Source organism: Canis lupus, chromosome 17 (assembly GCF_003254725.2).
Source record: "Canis lupus dingo isolate Sandy chromosome 17, ASM325472v2, whole genome shotgun sequence".
Taxonomy (NCBI): Eukaryota; Metazoa; Chordata; class Mammalia; order Carnivora; family Canidae; genus Canis; species Canis lupus.
The window spans coordinates 48,856,222-48,868,524 of record NC_064259.1 but is presented as its reverse complement, the minus strand read 5'-3'; the positions used below and the strand labels follow the sequence as shown (position 1 = coordinate 48,868,524).

Sequence of the window (12,303 nt, the reverse complement as noted above, 5' to 3'; positions counted from 1 at the left end):
AAAAGAGCAATCATAGGTAAAAATCCAGTTGCTTTCTGATTTTACCCCTTGAGTCATGCTTGCTTAATGGAACAGTTACACAATACTATCAACTGTTACTTAACATTCATATATCTTGCACCTCCCACTAGATTTGTAAGCTCTCTGAGGGCAGGGCCCATGTATAAATTACCCACATATTGCAGCCCAGAAAAGTGCCTTGCATGTACACAGTAAGCCACAGGGTGTATGAATCGGTGCATGAGGACAGAGTCTCTGACAACATGACTAGTGTACACATGTACATATGGTAAAAACTGGCTAGGCAGCTAGAAGAAGCCAGGCAGGCAGTACTTTGGAAACTCAGCAGGGAATCTCCTTTCCTTCTGCCCCTCCCCCTGCTCATTCTCTCTTTCTCTCTCTCAAATAAATAAATAAATAAATAAATCTTAAAAAAAAAAAAAAAAAGACAGAACCTGTGTTCAAGGAATTCTGATATAAAATGAGATTGCAGTTTGCCCAGATTTAGGGTAAAAGGCACAGAGGCGAAGTAGGTATGGATTACCATGTTCTGTTTCTCTGTTAGAGCTGTGATCAGACCCAGCTCATGCCCTGTGATACCACAAGTGGACACTGCAGTGCCCCATTAGGCTTCAAACAAAGCTGAATCCATTTTTGAGTAAGGAATCTTAAAGGGCCCCTGTCTTTAAGATTATATAAAATGATCCAAATTATGTAATTCTGAGATAATAAATTAGGTGAAGACACACAGAGGCCAATTCCTTAGATAGAGAAGTATATCTCAAGTAGCTCAAGAAGCAAAGTTTTCTACAGATGAAGGTTATGAAAACCCAAGACCAGTTGATTCTGTTTTGGGAATGTTAACATTGGTGAACACACTCTGCCATCTATTTCATGTGACTACATCACTTGTGCTGAAGTATCTCCTTTATTGACATTGGCCTCCATCAGTGGTCACAGAACAGGGAGGTGAAAGAGAAGATATTTGAGCATCTCCATTAATTCGTCTCAGTGCTTGATTATTGCCTCTCTGAGAAGATTAGATTAACTCAGGGGAGGGTGTGCAGGCATTCAGTCATGCAACAAGCCACTTACTGAGCTTCTTCAACAGATGGAGAAAGATGGCTCTCCTCAGACTGGGCAGCCCAAAATGAGCTAGGGGGTTGAGGGGGAGAAAGGACATATTTGGTGGGCTTTTAAGATACTACTGAGAACATTCCTCAGCTCAGGCCCAAATCGCAGGAAAGTAAAAACAATAAATAAATAAAAATAAAAACAAGCAAACAACAATAACAAATCTTTCTCAGAGAAGCCCACAGAGCTAAAGGGCTCTGGATTTTTTTTTTAAGATTTTATTTATTTATTCATGAGAGAAACAGAGAAGCAGAGACACAGGCAGAGGGAGAAGCAGGCTCCATTCAGGGAGCCCGTGGTGGGACTCGATCCTGGGTCTCCAGGATCACACCCTGGGCTGCAGGTGGCACTAAACCGCTGTGCCACCAGGGCTGCCCGGGTTCTGGATTTCTAAGTTAGAATTTCATCAAGGGCTGAGTGACCCTTTCTTGGATAGACAACTCATCCCCAGGAGTCCTAATTTGTAAGAACTACACAGTCTGTCATATCTAGGAAGAGAGATGAGGACTAGCTCCCTGGCTTCTCAGGTATCACCTCCCTCCCATTCCCTAGAGCCCAAGAAGTAAGTGGGAAAGGCCACCTCCTTCCTGTGGGAAAGCTTAATTGAAGTGAGGATTTTTATATAAGTCTCATGTTTCCTGGACTCTTAGAAGCCTCCAAGAAGATGCTGGAAATAACCCTTGGAAGAAGCTCGAAGTAAGCAAAGAACCAACCACCATGACTTTCATGGCTGAAGAACATGGATTTAAGAAAGGCAGTTAGACCTCTGTGCAGAGAATATAACTAGATCTAAATCTCAGCCCCTCGGTGCACAGCAGACATTGCACAGAGGCACATGATCATAGAATGCAAGTAGGGGAACACCAAATAGCAATAGGACAACTTGGTCAATCTTACTTGTCCTTCACTATGTTGAAATAGTTAAAAATTAATTTAAACAACAGACTGCCCTTTATCTTTGCTCTCTAAATCTTGCACCGAACTTTAGTAAAAAGCAACAAAATTCTCACCTGAGCCTCTGTGGGCTGAAGGTTCCTACCTATTGGGTTCATTCTTTTACATCCCCAAACCAGAACCCACAACCAAGCTATTAACTCCGTATATTTAAAATCCACTCTACTCACCCTGCACAGTGGCTGGTTGCTCCGGGCCCTTGAATCTAATCCTTTAAGGTGGGCCCTGAAGTTGGAATCCACCCACCTCTCCTTTTTTCCTACCTCTGCTATTAACATAGCCCCTCCTCTGTTACCTCACCTACCAACTATTTCAGAACCAAAAAGTCTTTGTCTATTCACAGACACTGTAAAAGTAACATTCATTTTAAATTTTTTTAATCTAATGTCTGTGTCTTCCGCAATTCCTATTGGTTTATCTAATCAGTATGTCCTAGGGAGGTTTATTACTTGCAGCTTTAGCTCGTCCAAGCACAATGGAGCCAGCAGAGGCATTCCCCAAAGACAATTAACTCCTTTAAGACACAATCCTCAGGAAAGATGTCAGGCCTTTTGCCTCTTCTCTTCAGAGGCCTGAGATTAAGGAGCACATTCCATATCTCAGAGCCCCTCTAGCTCAGCAAACCTCAGCTCCTAACTCTTCAGAGAAGGATATGGACAAGAGAAATGAAGGTGTTTGAACAAATCAAACCCTGCAAGCAAAATGTTGCATACTTTGTGATTTTTCTAAGTTTTGTGCTGATTTTTGTCCTCGTTTTAACTGCTTTGTAAGTAGGAAAGATATAAAGAAAGAGTGGTCAGTGAGAAGAGGGCAGGGAGAAGGCAGACAGTGAATAGGAAATGAGGCGAAAAGAAGTGCTAGTGGGGGAGGGACACAGTGTGGGGGGTGTGGACTCACAGTGTGAGGGTGTGGGCTCAGAGTATGGAGGATGTGGGCACATAGTCTTGGATGTGTGGGCACAGAGTGTGTGGAGGGTAAGGCATATAGTCTTGGGGGGCAAGCACAGAGTGTTGGGGATGTGGGCACACAGGGTTGGGGATATGGACACACAGGGTTGGTCTGTGAGCATAGTGTTGGGGGTGGGCACACAGTGTTTGGTTGTGGGCACACAGAGTAGGAGGGGCAAGGAAGAAGAGCATGCTGAAATCTCTGATAACCTAGGCATCTCTGGACACCAAGTATTGGGCTCAGTGACACACACACCTTCTCTGATTTAACTCTCAACAGAACTGGCAGGAGAGGATTTTCATCCCCAGATGAAACCTTGCAGATATGGAAATTGAGGCTCAGAGAGTAATACATACCGTGGACTCATAGAGGTAGAAGGAAGAGCAGAGGTTGGAAGCTCCATCAAAAAATGAACTCCAATTAGAGAGGAAGACAAACCATGAGAGACTCCCATCTCTGAGAAACAAAGGTTTGCAGAAAGGGAGGTGGGAGAGGTGGGGTAACTGGGTGATGGGGACTAATGAGGACACATGATGAGATGAGCACTGCGTGTTATACTGTATGTTGGCAAATTGAATTTAAATAAGAGAAAATAGGGATCCCTGGGTGGCGCAGTGGTTTAGCGCCTGCCTTTGGCCTAGGGCACGATCCTGGAGACCCAGGATCGAATCCCACGTCGGGCTCCCGGTGCATGGAGCCTGCTTCTCCCTCTGCCTGTGTCTCTGACTCTCTCTCTCACTGTGTGCCTATCATAAATAAATAATAAAAAAAAAAAAAAATTTAAAAAAATAAATAAATAAATAAATAAATAAATAAGAGAAAATAGAGAAAAATGAACTCCAGCCCTTTGCTTACACAGGCCCTATTATAGATCTGTTGAGTGTTTTTAGACCCATATTTCAGGATTTACCTTCTCTCTCAGATAGGAAATTTATCTTCTGGTATAAAGTCTTCACTCTAGGGATACCTGGGTAGCTCAGGGGTTTAGTGTCTGCCTTCAGCTCAGGGCATGATCCTAGTGTCCCAGGATCAAGTCCCACATTGGGCTCCTTGCATGGACCCTGCTTCTCCCTTTGCCTAGGTCTCTGCCTCTCTCTCTCTCTCTCTCTCTCATGAATAAATAAATTAAAAAAAAAAAAAAAAGTCCTCACTCTATTCCTAGCTCACTGGGTTTCCCCCAGTGGAAAACCCATGCATGCAGCAGACATATGGGAAGGTGTGTTTTGGAGGCCATGGCTGAGCCATAATTTTAACCTTACATCCTATTTTCTTCCCACAATCCATGGAATCAAAGACTAGCAAGACTAGGATGACTGACTCACTTTGGTCTGCCTGACACTTTCCTGGTTTAAGCTCTGAAAGAACTGCAACCTAGGAAATGCCTCAGTCTGGAACAGATCAGGATAGCCTGGACCCAGAAGACATAGTCTCTAGCCTCAGGGAGTTTCCAGCCAGTTGAGGATTCGACAAATACATAAGCAGAAGAGTGCAAAGCCCCATAAAAAAGCACAAAGGGAGGGAGAGGCACAGTAAAAGAAAAACCATATGTGTTGGGAGGACTGATTCAATTCACAAATAGTCATTGCTTACCTTTAAAGTCCCAGGCTGTAGTTTAGACCCTATGTGTTAAAGAAACAATTCATGGAGGGCCTGGGTGGCATAGTTGAGTATGCACCTCTTGATTTCTGCTCCAGTCATGATCTCAGGGGCATGAGTCCCAGCCTGCAGAGGTCCCCACATGGGGCCTGGCATGGAATTCCATGTCAGGCTCTGTGCTGGGTATGGAGCCTGCTTAAGATTCTCTCTCCCTTTCCCTCTCCCTCTGCCCCTGCCCTTGCATGCACATTCACAGGCATGCATGCACTCGAAAGAAAGAAAGAAAGAAAGAAAGAAAGAAAGAAAGAAAGAAAGAGAGAAAAAGAAAGAAAGAAAGACTTCATGGAGAAAATGGCCTTCAGTAAGACATGAAGGGAAAGGATATGGGGTGGGATTCGGAATAGCAAAACTAACAAGGGTGCATTTGAGGCAAAGGGAAGCAGCCATAAAAACAAAGACCTAAGTGGTCAAAGAATGCAGTGTACCCCAGGAACAGGGCAGGCAGTTTCCCTGGTACAGGGCAAGCTTGGGGAGGAAAAGGATGGGGCCATTTTAGGGAGAGAGACAAATCTCAGCAAATGTGCCTGAGCTCAAACAAATGTGGAATGGAACTTTGTACAAGAATGGAATAATTGGCTTCAGAGTGGATCGTAGCACAGGTGGTAAGACTTGTTGGGCCGTTACTGCCAAGTAGTCCAGTGAGACCCTTTGATTTATACCCACCCAGGTTCTGTTTAAATCATGTGGCTATTTGGTTCAGATATTTTATTTTTTGATTTTTGTTTTTTTCACTTCATGCAGGAATTAGAGGGTGAGGTTCACCGTGGGTTAGTGAGGGGACAGAAGGTTTTCCCTCCGGGATGCACAAAGGGAACAGGTCTGCAGCCTGAGGATCCTTCCTGATACAGGAAATAGGGAGGAGGACTGCCCTGGCAGCAAAGTGCTTTCCTGCTTGTGTCCATTGTCCACTGAGGATTCACTGGAGCGCTCGCCTACTTCTCTGTCCAGCTCTAATGATACCTTTGCTGTCAACCAATGCACATTCTTATCTACTTGCATGTGTGTGTGTATGTGTGTGGCTTAAAACAAAAACATAATTCCAAGAATTCTTATTTACTTTGAGAGCCTTTCCGCCTTGCTGTAGAAGAACAACCATTCATTTGCTGCGTGTGAGTGAAGGGATGGGCGGGGCAGAGGCTGGGCCACACGTCCTGAAGAACCTCCACGGCCACTGAGGCCACCATGCCTGGTGTCTCAGGACCACAGGGCTTTCCCGCTCTACCTAACTTTCAGGTGATCCTTCTTTTCTCTGTGTTTAGGAGGCAGGTTTCCTCAGCAAATGAGATGCAAGGTCAGTTTACATCCAGAACTCTAGCAGCAAGGGACACTGAGAAATAAAGTTTTGGGGTTTCCAATCTCTCCAATTTGGAGGGTGAAAAGGACCTTAAGAGAGCCTATCTAAGAATGACCTACAAGGTTTCTAAGTCTTGACCAATGATAAAGCTATATTTGGCTTTCTTTTCTTTTCTTTTTTTATTTATTTATGATAGTCACACACACAGAGAGAGGCAGAGACACAGGCAGAGGGAGAAGCAGGCTCCATGCACCGGGAGCCCAACGTGGGATTCGATCCCGGGTCTCCAGGATCGCGCCCTGGGCCAAAGGCAGGTGCCAAACCGCTGCGCCACCCAGGGATCCCCTATATTTGGCTTTCTGATCGACCATCATATATCTGTTCCATAAAATAGAACCCAAAGTGAGAACTGGTGGGGGGGAGGGGTGGTGGTGAGAGGCATCCCTTCAGCTAACTGTGCCCAAGTTTGAGCCATCAGCCATGGCTAGGAAACCGGCTCTGCAGGAACATGGCAGTCCTATATGAACCATGTGAGTGGAGTGAGGCTGGGGGATTTTCCGGCCAAAGGAAAGTACCTGTAGTTTCACTGTCTGTGGTTTCAGTTACCTGCGGCCCACTATGGTCCAGAAGCAGGTGCTCCTCCATCAGCAGGAGCCTAAGGCTATGTCCAGGCCTCCGTCATTCTCCTCACTTCATCCCATCATGTGGACGTTTTATTATCTCACAGCGTCACAAGAAGAAGGGTGACTACTGTACAATAAGCTATTTTGGGGAGAGAGAGCACATTCACATAACTTTTATTACAGTATATTGTTAAAATTGTTCCATTTTATTACCATTGCTGTTAATGTCCTACTGTGCCTCATTCATAAATTAAACTTTATCATAGGTATGTGTGTATAAGAAAAAACAGTATATGTCAGGCCTCCCCTGGGGGTCTAGGAACATATCTCCTATAGGCAAGGGAGAACTATCATACTTGTTTTCCAGTACTGCTTTGGAATTTTATCCTTTTCTTACCTTTCCTTTCATTTAAAAAAAAAAATGTAGTTTCAGTTGAACTTAGGGAGGAAAGAGAAGTAAATGTAAGAGTTCATTTCATCTTGAACTAGAGTTTTTGATTCCTATTAAGATTGAATTTTGGGGATCCCTGGGTGGCTCAATGGTTTAGCGCTGCTTCAGCCTAGGGCGTGATCCTGGAGTCTTGGGATGGAGTCCCATGTCAGGCTCCCTGCATGGAGCCTGCTTCTCCCTCTGCCTATGTCTCTGCCTCTCCCTCTCTCTGTGTCTCTCATGAATAAATAAATAAAATCTTTTTTTAAAAATTGAATTTTTTCAGCTGGTATTGAACAGTTGGATTATTTGTGAATTGCTATTCACATTTATGTTGATACTGGTGTCTCTTCTTATTTATAAGAATTATTTATCATATATCATAATTATTTTTCTATGTTTGTCATTTGTTATTCAGTTTTAATGGCCTTTTCTTTTCCTTACTAAAAAGCTTAGTACATGTGTGTCAGTTTTAATGAAGTCAAGTTTATCCATATTTTTCTGTTAAGGCTTCTAGCTTTGTTGCCAATCTCAGAAACACTTTAATCATCCCCAAGTTTATGTACACCTATATTTTCATCTAGTTCTAAAAATTATCTGACTTGAATTTAGCATATGATATAAGGATTTAGCTTTATTATTTTTCTCCCATGTTACATCATTTGTCAAATTAGGTATCTTCTATCCAATCGTTTGAAATGGTATTTTAATTTAGCATATTTAGGATGTGCTTTTATCATATCCTAAATGTTTCCATGTGCTGGGTCTGTGCTCACTCAACCATCTGTGCATGTTACACACTCCGTTACCTTTTGCTACTACTCGCTCTCCCCTCAAACCACTGTGTTCTGATTTTTGCTCCCACTGTGTTCCAAACATTTTTCCGACAAAGCTCATCATCAGACTCTGAATAGCCAAAGTCTGTGAATGCTTTTCAGGCTTTTCTTGATGGACCTCTTTGTTATATTTGACATGGTTGACAATATTTCCTTCTTGAAATCCCTTCTTTTGGGGTGATTTTGCTTGCTTGTTTGTTTTGTTTTGGTATATTGGGAGACTTTTGGATCTTAAGGTATATGCGTCTTCATCATTGCTGGATACTGCCTGCTACAGTGTTCTCCAGGCAGACCACAGTACTTCACACCCACTACAAGCAGTGTGCCATAGTCTCACAGGATTATTTAAGGACAAGAATGGGCAGAGCTGGGATGCTCTGGGTCTCTGCCACACAGCATTTGCTCAGCTCCTCCTTTGCACATTCTCCCCACAAATCTCTCTCTTGTGAACTTGAATCCTGCTGCCAGCCTAAACCAACCCTATGACCATCCCCACTCTCCCCACAACACAAACCGGTTGAGAGCTTTAAAGGCTCACTTTTCTAAAACCTCGTTTTTGCATTTTGTCCTCTGTCCCAAAATAACTAGAAGCTTTCCAGGGCAATCAAATAAAGTCTGATCTCCTTGGACTCACACCCAAGGTCTTCCTCTGCCCCACTTCCTCATTCTTTCCAAGACTTATTTCCCCCCCACCCCACTCTCTGTGGGAAGGCACTTGAATCCAGGCAAGGGGACCCATCCTTATGCTGGGGGTGTAAACCAGTACAACCATTCTGCTAAAACAATGTAGCAATATCAAATAAGGATGAAAATACACACACCAAATGACCAAGAAACCCAACATTTACATGTGTACCAGGCCAGGGCATGTAAACAAGCATATTTATATAGAATGGTTTGTAGGTGCTCAAACTTGGAAGCAACCCAAATGTCCATCAAAAGCATAATGGATAAGTAAGTTCCAGTCTCCGTACCCTTCCTCACTCTGACCCCCACTGACCTAGCATCAGTGGGGATATTTCTTTTTCAGACAACATATCTTCATTTAAAACAGGAGTCCAACTACCTACTTTACAAAATAGACTTTTTTTCTACTGAAAAATGAATTTCCTATATCATTGCAAATATGTAGGAAAACTCTAACAAGTTGTGGTCAACTACTTGTTTTATCGTTGTGTTCATCGAAGTGCTCTTTTTCTTTTTCAATCCACTTTTAAAAGTTTATATACAGCAAAATCCATTCTTTCTTGGCATTCAATTCTATGAGTGTTAAAAAATGCATACAGCTTATCCTTTCCTTTCTTTTTTTTTAACAAAGGAGTATCAACATAGGTCTCACGTAATTTATCTTAGATTTTTCCACTGACACCCGAGACTTGGGAAAACAAAGTTTGATTTCACAATTTGGTAGGCAAGTTGTGGTTACTCCACGAGTTCACAAAAGTTCAGGTTCACCTGTTGGTCCTTGCTCAATTGTTTGCATAGGTTCTGATTATCTTCTAGAATAGCCAGGCATAAGCTGACCCCTTCCACTAAGATCAGAAGGGAAAACAGGCTTGGCTTTCAACTCTTTATGGAAATTTGGCAAGCCATTGCTGCAGGTGAAGGGCCCAACCAAGGATTTTCTAAACCAGGTGTCCTTGGCTGCCAAGTACATAAGCAACCTAAAACTCCAGGAGAGAGTCTGCCATTTCTGAGCTACTTCGTTGCCTCGAAAGTGTCAATATTTGATAGCCTAAGCATTGAGGGAGAGTGAACACTTATCCCTACCCTTCTCCAAGAAAGGCAGGGAAACTTGGACCCTTAGTAGTCATATAGTTTTCAAAGTACATGAAATCAGCTAAGTTAACTATTTAACCATAAGTCCACCATTACATTTGTTCCAACATAATGCAAAAATTTTTTAATTTTTTATTGAATAAAACCTAGAAGTACTTGCGTGCCATCCCAATAAGAGACAACCGCTACCTCACCCAGTATTTTACCCCTCCCTACCCCAGTTGTTTTGACCTTTATTCTTCAATGGATGACTTCAAAAATGGGATGCTAAGCCTCACCGAGATGGTGACCTGGATGTCCAGGTCCCTCTGGTGGGGTAGGAATTAACACATCTTACAAGGTTCCAGGTGGTTCTGATGATGGGGATTAGGGAACTACAGTTTGAGAATCATAGCTGTAAATCTAAAAACTTATGGAAAATGTGGAAGGCAGAGGAATCTATTAACACCATGAGGATATATTTTAAATCCAGGCTCTGAGAAATAGTTCCTCAAACAAATAAATTATAAGGAAAAAGAAAGTAAGAAAGAACCTAGAGATTAAAAGAGACTTAGTAGGCATGGAGAGCAGGGCCAAGAAAGCAGCACAGTCAAAATACAAGCTTTGACCTCTGTATGAAGCTGGATGTCAGCATTTACCAGATTCTGCCCAGTACCTCCAATAGCAGCTACAGGCTGGAATTCAGGCCAGCCTACTTCTACTGGTCACCTCCAATCATTTTGAAAGGGAAGGTTGTCTATCAACTTGAGTATAAAACATCACAGGAGCTCTTTGGGCACCAGTAGAAACAATATCCTATCATTACTGAGGAGATAGTGACAGATTCCAGCTTCTACTGTGTAATCTGGTTCCAGAATGACAGTGGACATAGTGCTTTCATTGGCATTTACTTCATAGAGTAGGTGATGCCTTTGACTTTAATATCCTTCTACAAAACCACTTCAAGTGGGTAAAGCAAGTATCTAAGATGTCCAATGAATCTCAACAACTGGACATTCATCCCAAGTTGGATCTGGGCTTCAAGGAAGGACAGATCATCATATTGAGTAATAGGAACATTGCAACCAAGAGATGATGGTTTTCTAAGCCCAGGACTGCAGGAGACTGCGGGCCCAAGTTTACTCCCAGCCCCATTTGGAGGAAAAGCCCCTATCCTCTCCCCCATCCTCAGAGGATGCCATGAGCAATCATGTTGCACCCACCACCCATTCCAAATCTAACCAAGGAGGCAATGACACAGATATCCTTCTAGGCTGGGCTTCTCCTACTCCTGTCATGACACCAGCTCCAGTCTCTGACTTGGAGAGACTTTGGCACTGCATTCAGCTCTGTTCCAAACCTGGCACCATAGCCATCCAACTTAGCCCAGAACTGAATAGCCTTGGCAGAACAGCAAGAATGGATTTGAAGAATAAAAATGACCTTGAGAAGTTAAGGAAGAAAACCTCATGTTTGATGAAGAAAATGAATGAGGTACAGAAAAGACCTTTTCTAGACCATTGCAATATATATATATATAATGTATTTGTTTGGGGGATGATCAGAATACTTACACAGAGCCAGTGGATATTCTTGAAGACCTTGTCATAGAGTTCATCACTGAAACAATGCACAAAGCAATGAAAATTGAAAGACAAGGCCAAGTACAAGTTGAAGTTTCATCTTCTCGATTTGAAAGGACTCAGGGAAGTTTGAGAAGGTTACTTGTGATAACTCTGAATGAAGAATTGAAACAGTCTGGAAAAGAATTTGATGAAGCCTACTATGGATCTTGACACTTTTTGTAATTTCTTAAGCTTCATTATCTTGTGGGGCAGCCATCTATAACAACTGAATATTTTCTACAATAAAGTCCATGTAATTGAAAGATGGAGAACAAAATTTTCATATCTTCAATTGTAGAGTGATAGTTGAGATTTTAATTGCCTGCTTTGATATTACTATACTTGAATTACTTATTGGGTATCAATGACCACACAAAAGTTATTTTGCTAACCACACAGTTCCTTCTGACTTTGGACTCTAAATGATGTAGTAGTACTTGTATTAGGTGTCTTTGTACCATTGTAAGCTATATGATAGCTGTTTAATATGTGAAATCTAAATGTCACTTTTGACCCTGTGATACCTGAAATATGTGTTTCATGTATTTTCAAGTTTCTAGACAACAGTAATCTAAGATTATTAAAGAGAGTATACTTTCAAATCACTGTATTGTACACCTGAAACTAATATCACACCGTATCTTAACTGAAATTAAAAAAAATTATATAAAGATAATGAGCTGGTTTTGTTTCTGTCAAGTCAAAGATGATATTGGAATATAGTTTTTTGGGACGTCTGGGTGGCTCTGCGGTTGAGCATCTGCCTTTGTCTCAGGGTGTGATACTGGAGTTCTGGGATTGAGTCGCACATCGGGTTCCCTGCATGGAGCCTACTTCTCCCTCTGCCTGTGTCTCTGCCCCGCCCCCAGCCCCGTGTGTGTCTCTCATGAATAAATAAAAATCTTTAAAAAATAAAAGGAATATAGTTTTTTGTAAAAATGTTTAGGTCTTAAAAGATAATTTGCTTTCCTCTTCAGTTAGTGATTTTTTGGAGAAACTAAACTTCTCATGAATGCTTGTCTTGCAAGGCTTTTTTGACTTAAAA

At 42.2% G+C, this 12,303-nt stretch overlaps 1 protein-coding gene and 1 pseudogene across 4 annotated transcripts in view; one reads left to right on the top strand and one right to left on the bottom strand.

Moving 5' to 3' along the window:
* Positions 1-2,401, bottom strand: part of SLC4A5 (solute carrier family 4 member 5) — a 108,426-nt gene extending 106,025 nt beyond the window's left edge. For 3 of the 4 annotated variants that reach the window (XR_003139592.2, XM_025453614.2, XM_025453620.3), the window contains exon 1: positions 2,259-2,401. The gene's annotated coding sequence lies outside the window, so the exon portion shown is untranslated. The remainder of the gene's footprint in view (positions 1-2,258) is intronic. The other variant, XM_025453618.3, reaches the window with a different exon arrangement.
* A 7,572-nt stretch (positions 2,402-9,973) lies between these two features.
* On the top strand, positions 9,974-11,029 carry LOC112664970 (adaptin ear-binding coat-associated protein 1-like; annotated as a pseudogene).
* The last annotated feature ends 1,274 nt before the right edge of the window (positions 11,030-12,303 follow it).